This window comes from Drosophila takahashii, chromosome 3R (assembly GCF_030179915.1).
Source record: "Drosophila takahashii strain IR98-3 E-12201 chromosome 3R, DtakHiC1v2, whole genome shotgun sequence".
NCBI classification, from domain to species: domain Eukaryota; kingdom Metazoa; phylum Arthropoda; class Insecta; order Diptera; family Drosophilidae; genus Drosophila; species Drosophila takahashii.
This window is the reverse complement of record NC_091681.1, coordinates 2,836,228-2,853,035: the sequence shown is the minus strand read 5'-3', so window position 1 is coordinate 2,853,035 and position 16,808 is coordinate 2,836,228. Positions and strand designations below refer to the sequence as shown.

Here is a 16,808-nt window from a genome sequence, read left to right as displayed (position 1 = left end):
AAATTTGTGAAGCAAAGAAGTTTCTATTTAAGAATGATTTGGTGCCCATTAAAACTATGTCTGTTTAATTATACAGTAAATGTTAAACGGTTAAATAATGAAAAAAAATACATGAATTTTAACATGATACCTGTTAAAATTAAAGATTTAATATATTATATAAATATATATATACAACCCTAGTCAAAAGTATTTTCACAAATTTGAATGTTAACTGTACTCATATTTTGAACTTATAATATAAACATTTTGGCACCTATGGAAAGAGCACTTCAATTCCGTTTAAATGACACAAAAATTTTCTTAACCCATTAAGCACCCTTTGAAAAGTGACTCTTGCGCACTTAGCACCTAGTGCACCTAGCGCGTTAAAAAACAAATTTGCCTAATTTTTCGATTTTTAACGCGCTAGGTGTACGTCTTCGCAAGAGTCATTTGTCAAATTAGTTCCTTGGGTTCATAGCTACATAATCACTGAAGACTTGATAGTGAAATTTTAATCGGTTCACAAGATATGGCCGTTACAAATAAATTTTGTATGTAAAACTTTAATTCGCTATAATAGGTAAACGCGAGCTAAGCCAGAGAAACCCAAATGGGTTTTAGCTTATTTCGATGAGTTCTTTCCGCCCATGAAATCAGAATTGCGGTTACATTTTATAACCCTAAAAATGTTGCACAGTGTTATGAAACACCTTAAAATCAAGATTTTGTTATAACTTAAGCCACGGAGGCAAATATTATATTGTTTTCACATGAAATTCTTTGTTTTCTTATAACAAACACAATAACCTTAATACGACTTTAAATAAAAAAAAATATTTAAGAAATTAATGGTGTCGTATAATTTTGAAACACACCTTATCTTTTAAACCAATGGGAATATGGGCCAAAATTTAAAAACAGGATTGATCTTCGAGTCAATACCTTTCATATGAGCTATGACATGACTATGTCCAAGGATATTTTAAGGTCTTATAACGCCTTTTAATGTTTTATATATGTAACTTCTATGTTCGGTGGAAGTACATGACGTCAAAAAAAACCATTTAGTACCAGAAAATCCAAATGATAAGAATAAATAAGCTATGACATGACTATGTCCAAGGATATTTTAAGGTCTTATAACGCCTTTTAATGTTTTATATATGTAACTTCTATGTTCGGTGGAAGTACATGACGTCAAAAAAAACCATTTAGTACCAGAAAATCCAAATGATAAGAATAAATATCCCAGTCGAAATGCACCTGTCCATCTGTCTGATTTTGCATAAAGTAATTAAAAATGAAAGCCGCGAATTTTGAATTATTTATAAGTATATTTAGTTAAGTTAAGTTATGTATGATCCACACAAATAAATCCTCTTGTTCCTAAGAAATCGCGGTTTTTTAAGAATCGACATAGAATACATATTTAGGTATCTGAAGTTAAGTTATGTAAGATACACAAAAATATATCCTCTTCTTCCTAAGAATTCGCGGTTTTTAAAAAATTGATCTCCTTAGTTAAACTGTGTATAATCCACTCAAGTTAATCCTAAAAATTCGCGTAATACATCTTTCGTAATATCAAAATTGCATCGTTATATTTGAGCCTCAACTATCGCTTCCTGTTTTTCAAAATGAAATCACCAACCTAATTGAAAAATTAGATCCTTTGGGCAAAGTAATCATTGCAGGAGATTTTAGTGCCAGGTCTACATCCTTTGGTGATTATATCGACAGTAGCAAGGGTGATTTTTTAATGCAAACAATGCGTAATGCTGGTTTCTTCCTATTAAACCTACCTTTAGGAGAAATATAGATGCTGCCCAAGGATCGGTATTAGATCTAACTTTTGGTAAAGGTATTTAGTGTAGTGGATGGTTGTGTGACTCTATATACTTAGGTGGTAGTCATCATCATCCAATTACCTTTAAGATTGCTGAAGATCTTAGATCTCCAAAACAATTTTTATCCAAAAAAAGGCTAGAAAGAAATCCTAATAAATTAGTAAATAATGGTAGCATTAAAACCTTAACAAAAAACATGAATAAAGAGATTAAAGAAGCGACATACACAGTTCAGGAAAATAGGACTCCTAAGTACTGGTGGACTGAAGATCTAATGAATCTTTTTAGAGTTTTTAGAAGCAAACAGAAAACAGCGTGTTCATAGCCTTCGTATGAAAACTACGTTAAGGCTATCAACTATAAGTTGAAATGGAAAAAAGCTGTAAAAATAGCTAAAAAGACTAGTTACCTTAGGAAAATTTCAGAACTAAATACAAGAAAATCCTCCGGAGAAATTTGACTTAGATAAATCAAATCAATATCTGTTTTTTTTTTTTTTTTTGAAAACCAAATACCTTTGGAGAATCAATTTGTGGATGAGAGTTTGATTGCCACGAAAAACAATGATAGTCAAAATTTTCTGTAGAGATGAGATCAGCGCACTAAACCTCGAAGCCAAAAAAGAGCTGGTCATGTTCTACAATGACCTAGTGGCCAACTGTAATTTTCCAAAGGAATGGAGAAGTATCAAGGTTACACCTATTCCAAAAAAGGAGAAGGACTTGACAAATGTTGAAAATTTCAGGCCAATATCTCTCATCTCTGTGTTGGCGAAAACAGTAAACAGCCCTGTTAAAATGAGACTGGAAAAGTTTACTAAGGATAACGAAGTGTTACCTTATAGATCGTACGCATATCAAAAGGGTAATTCTGCATCGATGGTCATTAATGATGTGATAAATGCAAAAGCATCAAAGAAAATGATAAAACAATGCGTAATCATGGCGGTTGTAGACTTATCAAATGCCTACAATTGTGTCAATGTAAACTCTTTAATGAAAGGTGAGAACTATCCAAAGGTTTTAATCGACTGGTGCCTCAGTTTCCTGTCAATACGGGTATTGAAATTAGGAGAAGCCGCTCAAACTGTCAGTGGTGGCATTCCGCAGGGATCGTGCTTGTCCCCTATTCTTTTCAACATTTACACGAAAAGACTACATCAAATATGCAATGGCCAGACCCAAGTAATGCAATTTGCGGAAGATTTTTGCGGGGCAGAATTTCAATAGAACTGCAGATAATCTACAAAGTAAACTTATAGACTTCAACTTGCTATGCCATGACTTAGGTTTCTTAGGTAATATAGGCAAAGGACGCACCGGAGTAGTAGAAGTGATAATTGAAAATGTTCCAATTCCAAATCGAAAGAATATACTTTTTTTGGGGAGAGTCTTATCTGCTAATATCTCGCTTACTGATCGTGGAAAGAAGGTGAAAGATGACACCAAAAAGAGTAAAATAATTATCCAGTATGCAACAACCATCAAATCAGGTCTTAAGCCGGGAATAAGCACTAATTTATTCGAGCCTTGCGAATATGGGTATTGGGGCAAGCAGGAACTTAGAAATTGCTCAGGCAAGTGTGCTAAGTATACTCTAGGGAGGAAGTGAAGGCCATATACAGTGAAATAGTAACTGGGTATTTGGACAGGGGTTGGGAAGTTCTATCCACCGATGCCCTCCTTAAGTCCTGTTGCGGAATTGGCATTGTTGAGATGCCTAGTGGAATTACGCACAAATACAAAGTAGAGTCGTTCCTATCCTCGGTCAGTGCAGAGCTTGCTGGTATAAAACTAGCCAGTGAGATTTGTCGTAGGAAGAATTATATACAGGCTGCAATTCTCTGCGATTGTTTGGGTGCTGTCAATTTAGTCAAAAACAAGAAATATATTCTTGATCAGGGTCACTAGCCGAGTCGATCTAGCCGTGTCCGTCTATCCGTCCGTATGAACGCTGAGATCTCGGAAACTACAAAAGCCAGAAGGTTAAGATTTTCCACACGTACTCTTGGGCCTCCTACGCAGCGCAATGCAAATTTGTTGTGTATATTTATACCTATCGAAATGTAGAAGACATTTTTTAAATCGGACCATTCATTAAAAAGTTATACGCAATCAAAAAAACGGTATATAACTTTCTCCCTCGCACTCCCTTTAGCTAAGGTTCGAATATTAGATAGTCGGGACACCAACCCGAGCACAGCGTTCGCACTCTCTTTTACTGAGTGACGGGTATTAGATAGTCGGGACACTAACCCGACTATAGCGTTCTCTCTTGTTATACCCTTGTAGAGGGTATTATAATTTCAGTCAGATGTTTGCAACGCAGTGAAGGAGACGTTTCCGACCACATAAAGTATATATATTCTTGATCAGCACCAATAGCCGAGTCTATCTAGCCATGTCCGTCTGTCCGTCTGTCTGTCTGTCCGTCTGTCCGTTTCTATGCGAACTAGTCTCTCAGTTTTAAAGCTATCGCGGTGAAACTTTGTCGAAGTTATTCTTTCTATTGCAGGTAGTACATATGTCGGAGCGAGCCGGATCGGACCACTACATCTTAAGGCTCCCATAGGAATATTCAAACAAATATAAGAATAAATAGAAACGCTGAATCTGGAATCCCTGGAACTGCACCGAGTGAGCATTCTTTTATCTGCAAGGGTATATAAGCTTCGGCTGGCCGAAGGTAGCTTCCTTTCTTGTTTTTAAATGTGTTTGTGATTTTTGACGAAATGAAATAGTTAACGAACCAAAAAACGAAGTCATAGGAGCTATGATTACAACTTCATTAACGAAAAGCAACAATCGTTATCGATTACGTTTTCTACACTTGTAATGCATTTTTTCTCCAGACCCCATTCACATGTTCGCCGCTGGGACATTGTAACTGTTCGTGCGTTTAGTTGTTGGTGCCCCACAAGCCACGCTCAGTCGATTTGAACACTTTTCTCTCGCGCTGTCCTGCTCTCGACTTAATTCGCGATCTCGCGCTCTCATACTTTCGTGTTTTTGCGGTTTTGGAATTTGATCCCAGTGCCAAATTTACTTGAGGTATTTTCACATTTTCATATTTTTATTTTTTTTTACTCTTTTTAATTACCTTGTTTCTTATAATGGCTCTCGTCTGTTCTAAAAAACATTGTACTCTTTCGACGACACCTAAAGACCCTTTTATTTTCTGTTGGCTCTGCGAAGGGATGATGCACGTTAAATGTGCAGGTTTTACCGGTAGAGTAAAAGACTACATTAAACTGCGTACTGGTCTCATGTGGACATGTGAGTCCTGCAGGGAATTGGCAGCTGAGTTGAGCAGCTTTATGGGGCAGACTCGAGACGGCCTATTGAATCTTTCACGAGTTTTAAAACAGCTTAATGAAGGGTTCAATTCCGTTTGCGACCAATTTAATAACAAAAAACTTTTAACCGAATCGCCCAAGCGACATACGGAAGATATGTTGGCTTTTACAGAAACTTGGCTAAAGTCAGAGATAACCGACTCTTAAGTTCTGTCAAACAACTTTAATACCTACAGAACCGATCGCCTTTTTAATTGCCGTCTGAGAGAATTCACTCTCATGTCTCTTATGACATTGAATTTGTTTGTGTGAACGTTTCCCTGCAATCCTTGTCTATTTTTATCAAATAAAAACACCTCTTAACGAGGTAAAAAACTAGTGACGACCGCACCTTCAACATACAAAAGTTCTGATATCAACATTTGTGACGAAAAATTATTACACTCGTCATTAAATAGACTTTCTAATATTTTCTCATTCGGCCCGCCCTAGCAAACTATTCCAGCCTTTTTCCCTTTACAGGCATTTTCTATTGCAGCGTGACGAATGAGAAAAGATTAGAAAGTCTATTTAATGACGAGTGTAATAATTTTTCGTCACAAATGTTGATATCAGAACTTTTGTATGTTGAAGGTGCGGTCGTCACTAGTTTTTTACCTCGTTAAGAGGTGTTTTTATTTGATATCAGAAGTTTTTGTTTGTGTACATTTGCTCTCATAGGAGCTAATATATACATTTAAATTTAAATTGGTCAATCATAATTTTTAAACTATTGTATTTTAACAAATTAAGTTAAAAAGGCGTTGAAGTATTTCAAAATACCTTTTAAACGAGGTATAGCACATGTCTGTACCTTTAGTAGTGAAGAACTTACAAACTAACGAAATTTAGCTATTTTTAGCTTTTTCCCGGCGTTGAAGTATTTCAAAATACCTTTTAAACGAGGTATAGCACATGTCTGTACCTTTAGTAGTGTAGAACTTACAAACTAACGAAATTTAGCTATTTTTAGCTTTTTCCCGCTAAAGTAGCGGCTTTTTCCAAAAGTCGTAGAACAAAAGATTCCTATATGGAACTGTTAAGTGCAAATTTACTGATTCCATGACCCTAAAATACAGTTCGGATACCCTCCCACAAAATTCAATACTCAGGGAGCGTTAATTGTTCGAGCGTTAATTGTTCCGAATTTTAGCTATTTATAGCTGTTTTCCCGCTAAACTAGCGAGTTTTTCCAAAAGTGGTAGAACAAAAGTTTTTCATATCGATGTGATGAACGTCATATCAAATTTTCAAAACTTAAAAAACATGTTTTGGACAAACTGACAAACGGACAAACAGAATTAAATTTTCATTTTGGGAAGACGAAGGAAATCTTATTTTGGCTATAACTTTTGAACGGAGCGTCGGATTTTGACAAATGACCCCTCATTCGACGGGTATTTTCAAAAGGAATACAACTAAAACATTTTGAGGGGGCAATTATCCCCACCGGCCCCAACAGCTCCAAATTTCCAAATTTTCACTTTTTCACTTTCACCGCTCTCTCTCCCAAGCCAATTAATTTTCTTAGAGTCTTGGTATGCAATCCTGTTAGTTCTCGCAATACCTTTCGATAGGTGTATCATTCATTATGATCGGACCATCACAGTAGATTTTCATTTCTTCGTGTATATATAGTAGTCGCCTTCGCACACTCTCCTGGTGCGCTTCGTCACTACATGGACTGCCGTCCATAGTGATTACATGTTCGTATATTTCGCCTGGCTCTGACCTAATAACACTAGTTTACAAAATAATATTCTTGGAGTGCTCCACAGCAATTGATTGCAAATTCTGTTAGTGCTGGAGCCCTAGATCACGAAAATACCCAAATTTTTTTTTTCGTTTGCACAGTTTTTTTTTTAAGTTTAAAATGTTAAATGTTGGACTTTTTTCGAATTTCTTCCTATATTCCGACTCATATCCTACCGTCACCACTAATTTTTGTTTACATGTCGCCGCCTATGATAAATCTTAAATTTCGACTCTGTCAACCAAAAAAAGTTGAAAAATCCGAACTTTAAAAATCCACCATAAATCCAATTTTTCATTGATTTGGGCCATATCCGGCTTGTTTTATTCGGTAGGATGTAAACTTTAAGTTTGTACTAATTATTTTTCAACGGATTTATTTTGAGTTTTTACGATATATACAGCCGACTTACAGTCGACCAAAGAACACATTTGTTATCTTTGTCGAGCTACTGGGCTGCCATCACTTATCCAGTCATAATGATCTGTATGGTAACGCTAAGCTCTGATCCATTGACTTTAAAATGAAATGAAAACTGGCGCAATTGGGTGGATATGAGCCGGGATATAGAAAAAAATTGGAAAAAAGTCAGAAATTTAACAAATTTAACTTAAAAAAATCATTAAAAAAAACTGTGCAATCAAAAAACAAAATAGAGGTATTTTCGTGATCTAGGGACCCAACACTAACAGAATTTGCAATCAATTGCTGTGGAGCATTTTGGCTGTAAGCTAGTGTAATTCAGGAGCAACGGGTATCTAAATCTATTCTGTCCTTTCTTTCCAATAGGGACCTTTTCATTGTTTTGGGATATTTCTTGGTTTCCCCCTTCTGACTTTACCTTTATCCACCCATGATTTTGTGGATGGCCTTTTAGAATTATCGTTACAGCAAGTTAGCTTTATACGAAATTCATTACATAGACAACTAGATCTTGTGTTTTCTTCAGAGCCGTCTGAAGTCACGGTATCTAGAATTGACGCTCTTGTGGTACCAGAAGACCAATACCATCCAACTATGGAATTGACAATTTGCCTCCCCTACCTTGATACCCTCTCTCCTTTAGTTTCTCCAACTAAAATGAGAAGCTTTCGTAAATGTGACTTTAGTAAACTTAGCTTAATGATTTCTCAATATAATTGGACAGAATTTAGAACTGTATGGACATCGAAAGTGCCACTGAACTGTTCTATAGCGTTCTAAACACTTTTTTTAATGAATGCGTTCCTGATAGGCTTCCTCCAAAGCCAAACAGGCCCCCTTGGTTTACAAATGCGCTTCAACGATTTAAAAATCTTAAATCAAACACTTATAAAAAGTATAAAAAATCGGGTAGGCCATCCGATTTTTCGAAATATGTGGTGGCTCGATCTGATTTTAACGTTCTTAACAGTCATTGCTATTCTATGTATTTAGATCGCTGTAAATTTGAATTTTCAAATGACCCGAAGCAGTTTTATAACTTTGTCAACGCCAAGCGTAAGTGATAAGCTTTGCCTTCATCCGTTCGTTTTAACTCAATGGAGGCATCGACTGATTCTGAAATTGCTGATTTATTTGCCGACCTTTTCCAAACTACTTATAGCTCCTCTTCATGGTCAAAATCAAACTACCCTAATTCCTTAAATAAGGCAAATTGTATTTTTTCCCCTATAATAACCGAAAGTTCTCTATTAAGAGATTTAACAACAACAACGCCAACTTATTCTCCCGGTCCGGATGGACTTCCTGCTTAAGTTTTGTGCATCAACCATTTGCAAACCTTTTCTTAAACTCTTTCATTTGTCTATTTCATCATCAGTTTTTCCAACTATCTGGAAGGACTTTTTTATATTCCATGCGAAGGCGGATGCCCAGAATTATAGAGGTATTTCTAAATTGTCGGCAATTCCAAAATCCTTTGAATGTATCATCACATCCCATTTGCAACATTTATGTTTCTCGCTAATATCACCGTGTCAGCATGGTTTCGTTAAACGAAGATCGACTACCACCAACCTACTTGAATTGTCATCTATTGTAATTAATGGATTTAACAATAAAACGTTATAAATACAGATTTCAGTAAGGCCTTTAACTCCGTTAACCACTCTCTTCTTTTATTCAAACTAGACTTGCTTGGGTTTCCATGTAATCTTTTAACTTGGATTTCAAGTTATTTGAATGGGAGGACTCAGAGGGTTATATTTAAGAATGCTGTTTCTAAAATGATCCGCGTAACATCTGGAGTGCCCCAGGGTAGTCATCTAGGCCCTTTGCTGATTACTTTGTGATCTTCCCTCTATCATAACAAATTCTCGTGTACTAATGTATGCTGATGATGTTAAGCTTTGTTTCACATACAATAATATAGAGTCTGGTTTCGGCTTACAATCAGACATTGATATTTATTTGCTTCAGAACTGGCCACTTGACCGTATATATTCAGTAAATGATTTAGAAGTTCTTCTGGACCCGAAGCTTAAATTTGACTGCCTTATAATGCTGACTGTCAACAAAGCTATGAGTGTTTTTGGGTTTATAAAGCGTTGGTCAAAAGAATTTGACAACCCTTATATAACCAAATTACTATTTACCTCCCTTGTCCGTCCTATATTGGAATATTGTTCTTCGGTTTGGAGCCCACAATACCAAGTGCATATTGACCGTATAGAGTCGGTACAAAAAAATTTATTTTTTTTGCTCTGGGATCAAAACGTAAGGCTACCTTCCCATCAGAGTAGATTATTATTGCTTAATTTGCCAACACTTGCAAATCGTAGACTAATGCATGGTACTATTTTTATGCATAATCTTAATTTCAATTTCAATTTTATATGTTTTTATCCTAACGCTACAAGTAAAAACTTATATTTATTGCGCTAGTCACATCGGATTGAGTAACAAGAATAATTTAATTTAAAAGTAAATCTTAAAATCTAACAAAGTAGGGTTAATAATTTGATTATAAGTTTGCAACTAATTTTGATCTAGCATTAATTTTTTAATTTTCGATTTAAATTGAGACGCGCTTCTAATTGTTTTGATAGCATGTGGGAGACAGTTCCATAGGCGAATTGCATTTATAAAAAATTGTCTCTTCGAGCATAAGGTTTTATATCGCGGGATAATAAAATTTTGTGTTCTTTGCGATTGAGCTGGAAGAAGTTTCTGAAACAAGTAAGACGGTTCACGGGTGCACACAATCTTATGAATAAAAATTAATGTTTTAAGGTCAATCCACTGACTAAGGCTAAGGTCAAGAACATTATTGACTAGGTGGGAAGTATGGTCAGTGCGACGAAGATTAAACACGTAACGGACGATCGAATTACAAGCAACAGTTGATTTTTGAGTATCTTGAGTGTCGCAGTGCCCAAAAATCTCGACACCGTAAAACAAGGTGGGAACCAAGATTGTTTTGGCCACTAGCATTCGAAGTTGGGTTGGCAAGAACGACTGAGAAGTAGAAAGCTGTCTCAGAAGTCCATATGTTCGCCCAGTTGCTCTGGAGATATGTTTGCTCCATGTTAACGTGTTGTTAAAGGTAATACCCAGGTTTCCTGCCGATTCTTCGTATTTGATAGGGCTATTTCCAATTATTAAATTCGGGAGTTGCGATGTATCGAAGGGTTTTTTGTAGATAATTACGCATTTGCTTTTTTTTGGGTTTAGACATAGTCCGTTTTCCGTGGCCCAGGAATTAATTTTGAAAAGCAGGGTATTACACATACTAATACAATCATTGACTTGACATAGAGGCTTACTAACATAAAACTGCACATCATCAGCGTATAGATGGACATCACAAGGGGACAGAACATTGGGTAAATCATTAACATAGATGGAAAACAATAAAGGCCCTAGCACAGATCCTTGGGGAACGCCTCTAGACACCGAAACAAAGCTAGAACAACAACTCCCAGATACGACTGCTTGTTGTCTACCTGTTAGATAGGACCTCATGAGCATGACTGCAGAGTCGGAAAAATTGAAAAGGTTTTTTAGTTTTGTGCATAGAATACTATGGTTGACGGTATCGAAAGCCTTGCTGTGATCAAGTAGAGTCAAAAACGTTATCCAGTTTTTATCTAGCCTCGATCGAATGTCCTCAACTACATCTGTAATGGCACTAACACAGCTCCTATTTTTCCTAAATCCAGATTGCTTTTCACTAAGCATGGAATGGTCATCCATAAAGGGTTGTATCTGTGCCGCCAATATGTTTTCAAAAATTTTTGACAAGTAAGGAAGTAGGGATATGGGTCTGAATTCCGTTTGACTTTTCGGGATAGGTACAATTTTCGCGAACTTCCATGCAGAGGGAAAAGTGGATGTGGTAATTGCTGTGTTCATAATGTGTGTTATATGGCTAAGGAGTAATGGTAATAATAATTTAATAAATTTTGGGCTAATGCCATCCAGGCCTTCAGCGTTTGACTTCACCTTAAGTAAACATTCAAGAACATCACATTGGCTAACGCACATAAAACTAAATCTATTATCACAGTCTGGTAAGGCATTCAGGTACTTGTTACATGTAGCTTCAGGTACATCGAATTGCACAAACTTCCTGTTCAAATCGTTGACGTTCACTTGGTGTTGGGCCAGCTGCTTGGTGTTACCAATTCCAATATTTTTAAGTTCACGCAGATCTAATGATCTGCCGGACATTATCACGCGCCCGAGTGTATTGCATTCTAAAAAATTCTGTCTTATATCGTTTCCACTTATTGTAGAAAGCATCACGGATCGCTATATTTTTTTTTAATATTATGGGTAAACCAAGGATTTTGCTTTGGATGGATAGTTTTTTCCCTTATTAACACACATTTGTTATAAAGGTACTCAATGTTGCTGTTAAAAATGTTCAATTGATGCTCGATATTGGGAGACATATATATGGACGTCCAATCACAATTATTATACTCTACTTCAAGTTCAGTATAGTTAATATTTTTATAGTCCCTAAATTCGAAAGTGTCAGAATTATAAGCTAAAGTCAAATCATACGTCAGAAAGATGAGGTCATGCTTAGAGAAAACTGGTACAGAGACTTGGTCAAACAATAAAATCTTACTAGGGACATTAACAAAAAAAAGGTCAAGAAGAGTATCACAGGTGTTGGTAAAATGTGTAGGAGTGTATAAATTAACTGAAGTCAAGCCTATAGATTCGAAACTATCAAGCAGATGTTTTTCCCTTAAGATATTGCTATTAAAGTCGCCAGTAATAATAACATCTGTATATTCAACAGATATTTTACGCAGAACATTTATTAAGGGGGCATGGTCAATAGTACGATTCGGCCGGTAAATGCATCCTATTAGTGCTTTCGAAGAAAGATCTTTACCTGAAAGTTCTAAGAATAAATATTCAATTTCGCTATCGATTGGATGCTTACATTTAACGGTAGAATTCAATTTTTTGTTCACATAAATAGCGACACCACCAGCATGACTAAAACGATCTGCACGATAAACAACATAGTCATCACACGCAATAGACAAATCACTAAAATCGGACAAGAACCAAGTTTCAGACACGCAAATAACATCAACATTAGACTTGACAAACAAGTACCTAAACTCATCAATTTTTTTCAAAAGACTCTGTGCATTAATATGAACGACCTTAATTCCCTTTTTGTGCTTAGCTAAGATTCTTATTAAACTCGCAGCTATGAAACTACCTACTTCAGTCTGGTCGAACATGTTGAGGACCTACTGAGAAGCGCGCTTTAGCAAAAAAGATAAATTTAGGAGATAACGAGATAGTTGCAAACTTTTGACAATTAACAATAATTAAATATAAAGGCATAAATACTACAGATAAATATGTTAATAAATATAAATATAAGAGGTGATATTGATTCTGTAGACTTTTAAGCCGCCTAACTTTTAATGTTCCCGTTAGACTAACACGTAATTATTATCCTCTTAATTTGCCACGATGTATATCAACTTTAACCTGCACGAGCCTTTTCGCGCTCTATGTAATAATTACAACAACCTTTATCATTTAATTTGCATTTCAACTTGTATCCCGGTATTAAAAACAAATATTTTAGCTCATTTGCTTCATTCCTAATTGCTTCTTTATTTTCATTTTGTGTCCCGTCTTTATTATACCCGTTACTCGTAGAGTAAAAGGGTATATTATATTCGTGCAAAAGTATGTAACAGCAAGAAGGAAGCGTTCCCACCCCATAAAGTATATATATTCTTGATTAGGGTCACTAGCCGAGTCGATCTAGCTATGTTCGTCCGTCCGTCTATTCGTCCGTATGAACGCTGAGATCTCGGAAACTACAAAGCTAGAAGGTTAAGATTTCCCACACATATTCTTGGGCCTCCTACGCAGCGCAAGTTTATTCCGCCGAGCTCCTCGCCCCCTTCAACGCCCACAATCGCCCACTAACGATTTTAAAATGTGTCTGGCGCCCACACCTTTTAAGATTTCCGAGAAGTACAATTTTGTTGTGTATATTTATACCTATCGAAATGTGGAAGACATTTTTCAAATCGGACCATTCATTAAAAAGTTATACGCAATCAAAATTGGTTATATGTCTATCTCCCTCGCACTCCCTTTAGCTGAGTGACGGGTATTGGATAGTCGGGAAACCAACCCGACTATAGCGTTCTCTCTTGTTTTTGAATGCTTTCAGAATATAATAATAACAAATATTTTTAGTTTTACTCTAGAATGCCTCGTGGGACACATTTGTCAAAGAAAATTCGCAGATTGATCATAGCACTGGCCGAATCCACGGTGCAAGATGCAAATTCACCGTCTAGCTGTTCAAAACAACAAGTCTTGCATGGAGATCAAAGGTCAACTGAAGCTTGGCATATCCAAAATACCTTTAAACCAAATTTTGAACGAGAAAAACAAGAGAGAACGCTATAGTCGAGTTCCTCGACTATTAAATACCCGTTACTCAGCTTAACAACTTTAATATAAATATGCCTTCTTGTATGTTTTTCGCGCACCCCATTTCAAATAATTTACATTTTGCATTCACATATTCCAAATTAGAGTGACCAGCTTTTTTCAGCACCAGCACGAGTGTTGAGCACGCGGCGATGCGCCATCTATGACACGGAATTGGTACTATTTATACAAAAAACTGTGGGCGCCACGGCTTTTTGCGCTTTGTGGGCGTTAGAGGGGGCGTGGCACCTTCATAAAATAAACTTGAGCTGCGTAGGAAGGAAATCCAAACCTTCTATCTTTTGTAGTTTCCGAGATCTCAGCGTTCATCCAGACAGACAGACAGACAGACAGACAGACGGACGGACATGGCTAGATCGACTCGGCTAGTGATCCTGATCAAGAATATATATAATTTATATGGTCGGAAACGCTTCCTTCTAGCTGTTACATACTTTTGCACGAATACAATATACCCTTTTACTCTACGAGTAACGGGTATAAAAATGTAATTTAGACGGGTCTGACTCGTGTCAAATGTATTGGCGCGATAAATGGCAACCACGACAGGTCTGCCATAAACTAAACAACGGTGGAGGATCATTGACGAATCGGGCAGGATTTGGGTGGTCTGGGAATCAACCCTTTGTTTTATACCAACTACAACCAATGCGGAAATATAAACAGAGTTGCTAGATACAGTAGAGGAGGGGGAGGTCTGTAGGTTGGTACACCTTTTGTTTTTAATCTGCCATTTCGACATTCACTTATGAAACTTCACGCATTTGGTACTTACCGAAAGGTTAGTCTGTAAACTTTATAAAAACCACTATATATTATGGCTCCCATAGGAATAATCAAAAAACTAATAGAAAATAATAGAGAATAATAGAAAATTGTAACTTTGTAGAAAGTAGGCGTTTTGATTTTTGACAATGTAAAAACAACATTTTAAGTAGGCATACCTGCAAGGGTATATAAACTTCGGCTGGCCGAAGTTAACTTCCTTTCTTGTTTTTAAATGTTTTTCTTCAATTCTTTTCACCGCACATATACTTCTTTCCCTGAGGTATAGCGCTTTTGTTGACTCCGGCTGCTGCCTGACGATTAAACGGTAATCCTATTCCGTCGTTGACTCAGGTGTGTACTAGAATGATCAGCGTCTTTGTGTGTGGCGTGCTCCGTTGAATCTGGCTTTTGGACTGACGATTAAACGCATGTACTGTCTCATGCGGTCTTGGACAATGGTGGTTCTGTATTCGCTTAACGATTACCCTTCAGTACCAGATGTCACTTTTCCCTCAGTAATCACCAAAGGAAAACCCGAGGACAGGTCATCTGTACTCGAGGACGCACCGAGGACGCCACATAGAGAAAATTGTATGGGAGTTCCGCTTTTTCCTTCAGTACAACAACAAATTATAAGACAAGGAAAGAGAGCGCAATATATAAATACCGACTGCTCTGCTGACGTCGACAGCGGCCGAGCGTTTGGCCTAAGGAATTGTCCCCGATATGGGACGCCAGAACTGAAGGGTAGTTTCCTGTCCGCTTACCTACACTTTGCTGCATGTATTTCCGTCGTTGACTCAGGTGTGTGCATGAATGATCGAGTCCTTTCTTGTGCGTGACGCGCTCTCTTAACTACGGATTTTGGGATTAAACGGCTGCTACTCATGCGATCTTGGACAATGGTGGTTCTGTATTGCCTTGGCGATTAAACAATCGGTTTCCTGTTAGTCCACCCCCACGTTCCGTTTCTTCTGCCGCTTGAGACAGGCCCGTTCCTCCGTCTTCGTTCGCTTTGTCTGCTGCTTTAGGTCGCTGCTGTGCACGATGCGTTCCGTCTTGCTTCTTTGGTGGCGAATTTTGCAGATTACTGGCAATACACAGTCGACTACCTGATATGGTATCTCGGTGCTAATTTGGCCGCGCAGCTTTCTGCCGCTTTTGATAAATGGTGCTCCTTGGCCCAAACAACATCGCCTACCCTTGGATTCCGCTGCCTCCGTCGCAGGTTACAATACCTGGCCTGGGAAGCTCTCCAGATTTCTTCGTACTATTTCGAATTCAAATATTCAATTTTTTCGCATTTTCTTCTGGCGATTCTGGCTGACACGCCTAAAGTTTCCCGGTCGTATATGGCATTTGGCAGCCGCGGTTCTCTGCACTGTGTCAGGAACAAAGGAGAGTATGCTGTTGATTCGGATACGATGGAGTTCACTGCCAACATTATTTCTAGCCACTTTTCGTCCAAATTTCTTTGATTTTTCCCGACAAATTGCGTCTTCACTGTTCGGTTCGCATGCTCGGCTTGTGATGTGTATGGTGCCGTAAATTGATGCTTTATCCCCGTGTCGCTCAAGAACCTTTTAAATGCTCGGCTGGCGAACTGCACCTCATTATCCGTGATTATCACTTTCGGGACTCCGAAACTAGCGATTATCCGCTTTCTAAACTTCTTCTGAAGGGTTTCCGCTGCCGCCGTTCGCAGTGGCACCACCTCTGTCCATCCATGAGAACCGATTGATAAGCACTAAAAGCATCTGGTTTCCGTGCTTTGATCTCGGCAGTGGTACAACAAAGTCTGCGCACACCGTTGCCCATGGTTCTTACGGGATTTGAGTCAGCATTTTTTCCCGCCGCTTGTCTCTGATTAGGTTTGTATTTTAGGCCCTCTTCGCATTTCCGAACGTATGCTCTCGCATCCCTTTGCATTCCTGGCCAGTAGTATCTGGCAGCTAGACGGGCAATAGTCCTCCGGCTTCCTACATGGCCGGCCGCTGGGGAGTCGTGATTTTCTTGTAGGACCGTTTCCCTTAGATCTGTAGGGACGCATAGCTTCCAGGCCACCACATCTTCGTTGCCAGCTCTGTGTGGGATCTGCCTATACAGCGTTTCGCCATCAAACATGTAGTCTGGGAGTTTCTGCGGCTGAGCGTTTATTTTCTCACGCATGTCTCTGATCCAGTTG

At 37.8% G+C, this 16,808-nt stretch overlaps 1 protein-coding gene across 4 annotated transcripts in view; it reads left to right on the top strand.

Annotated features, from left to right (window-relative positions):
* Nucleotides 1–16,808, top strand: part of AGO3 (Argonaute 3) — a 312,574-nt gene that overhangs the window by 167,839 nt on the left and 127,927 nt on the right. The window lies entirely within an intron of this gene.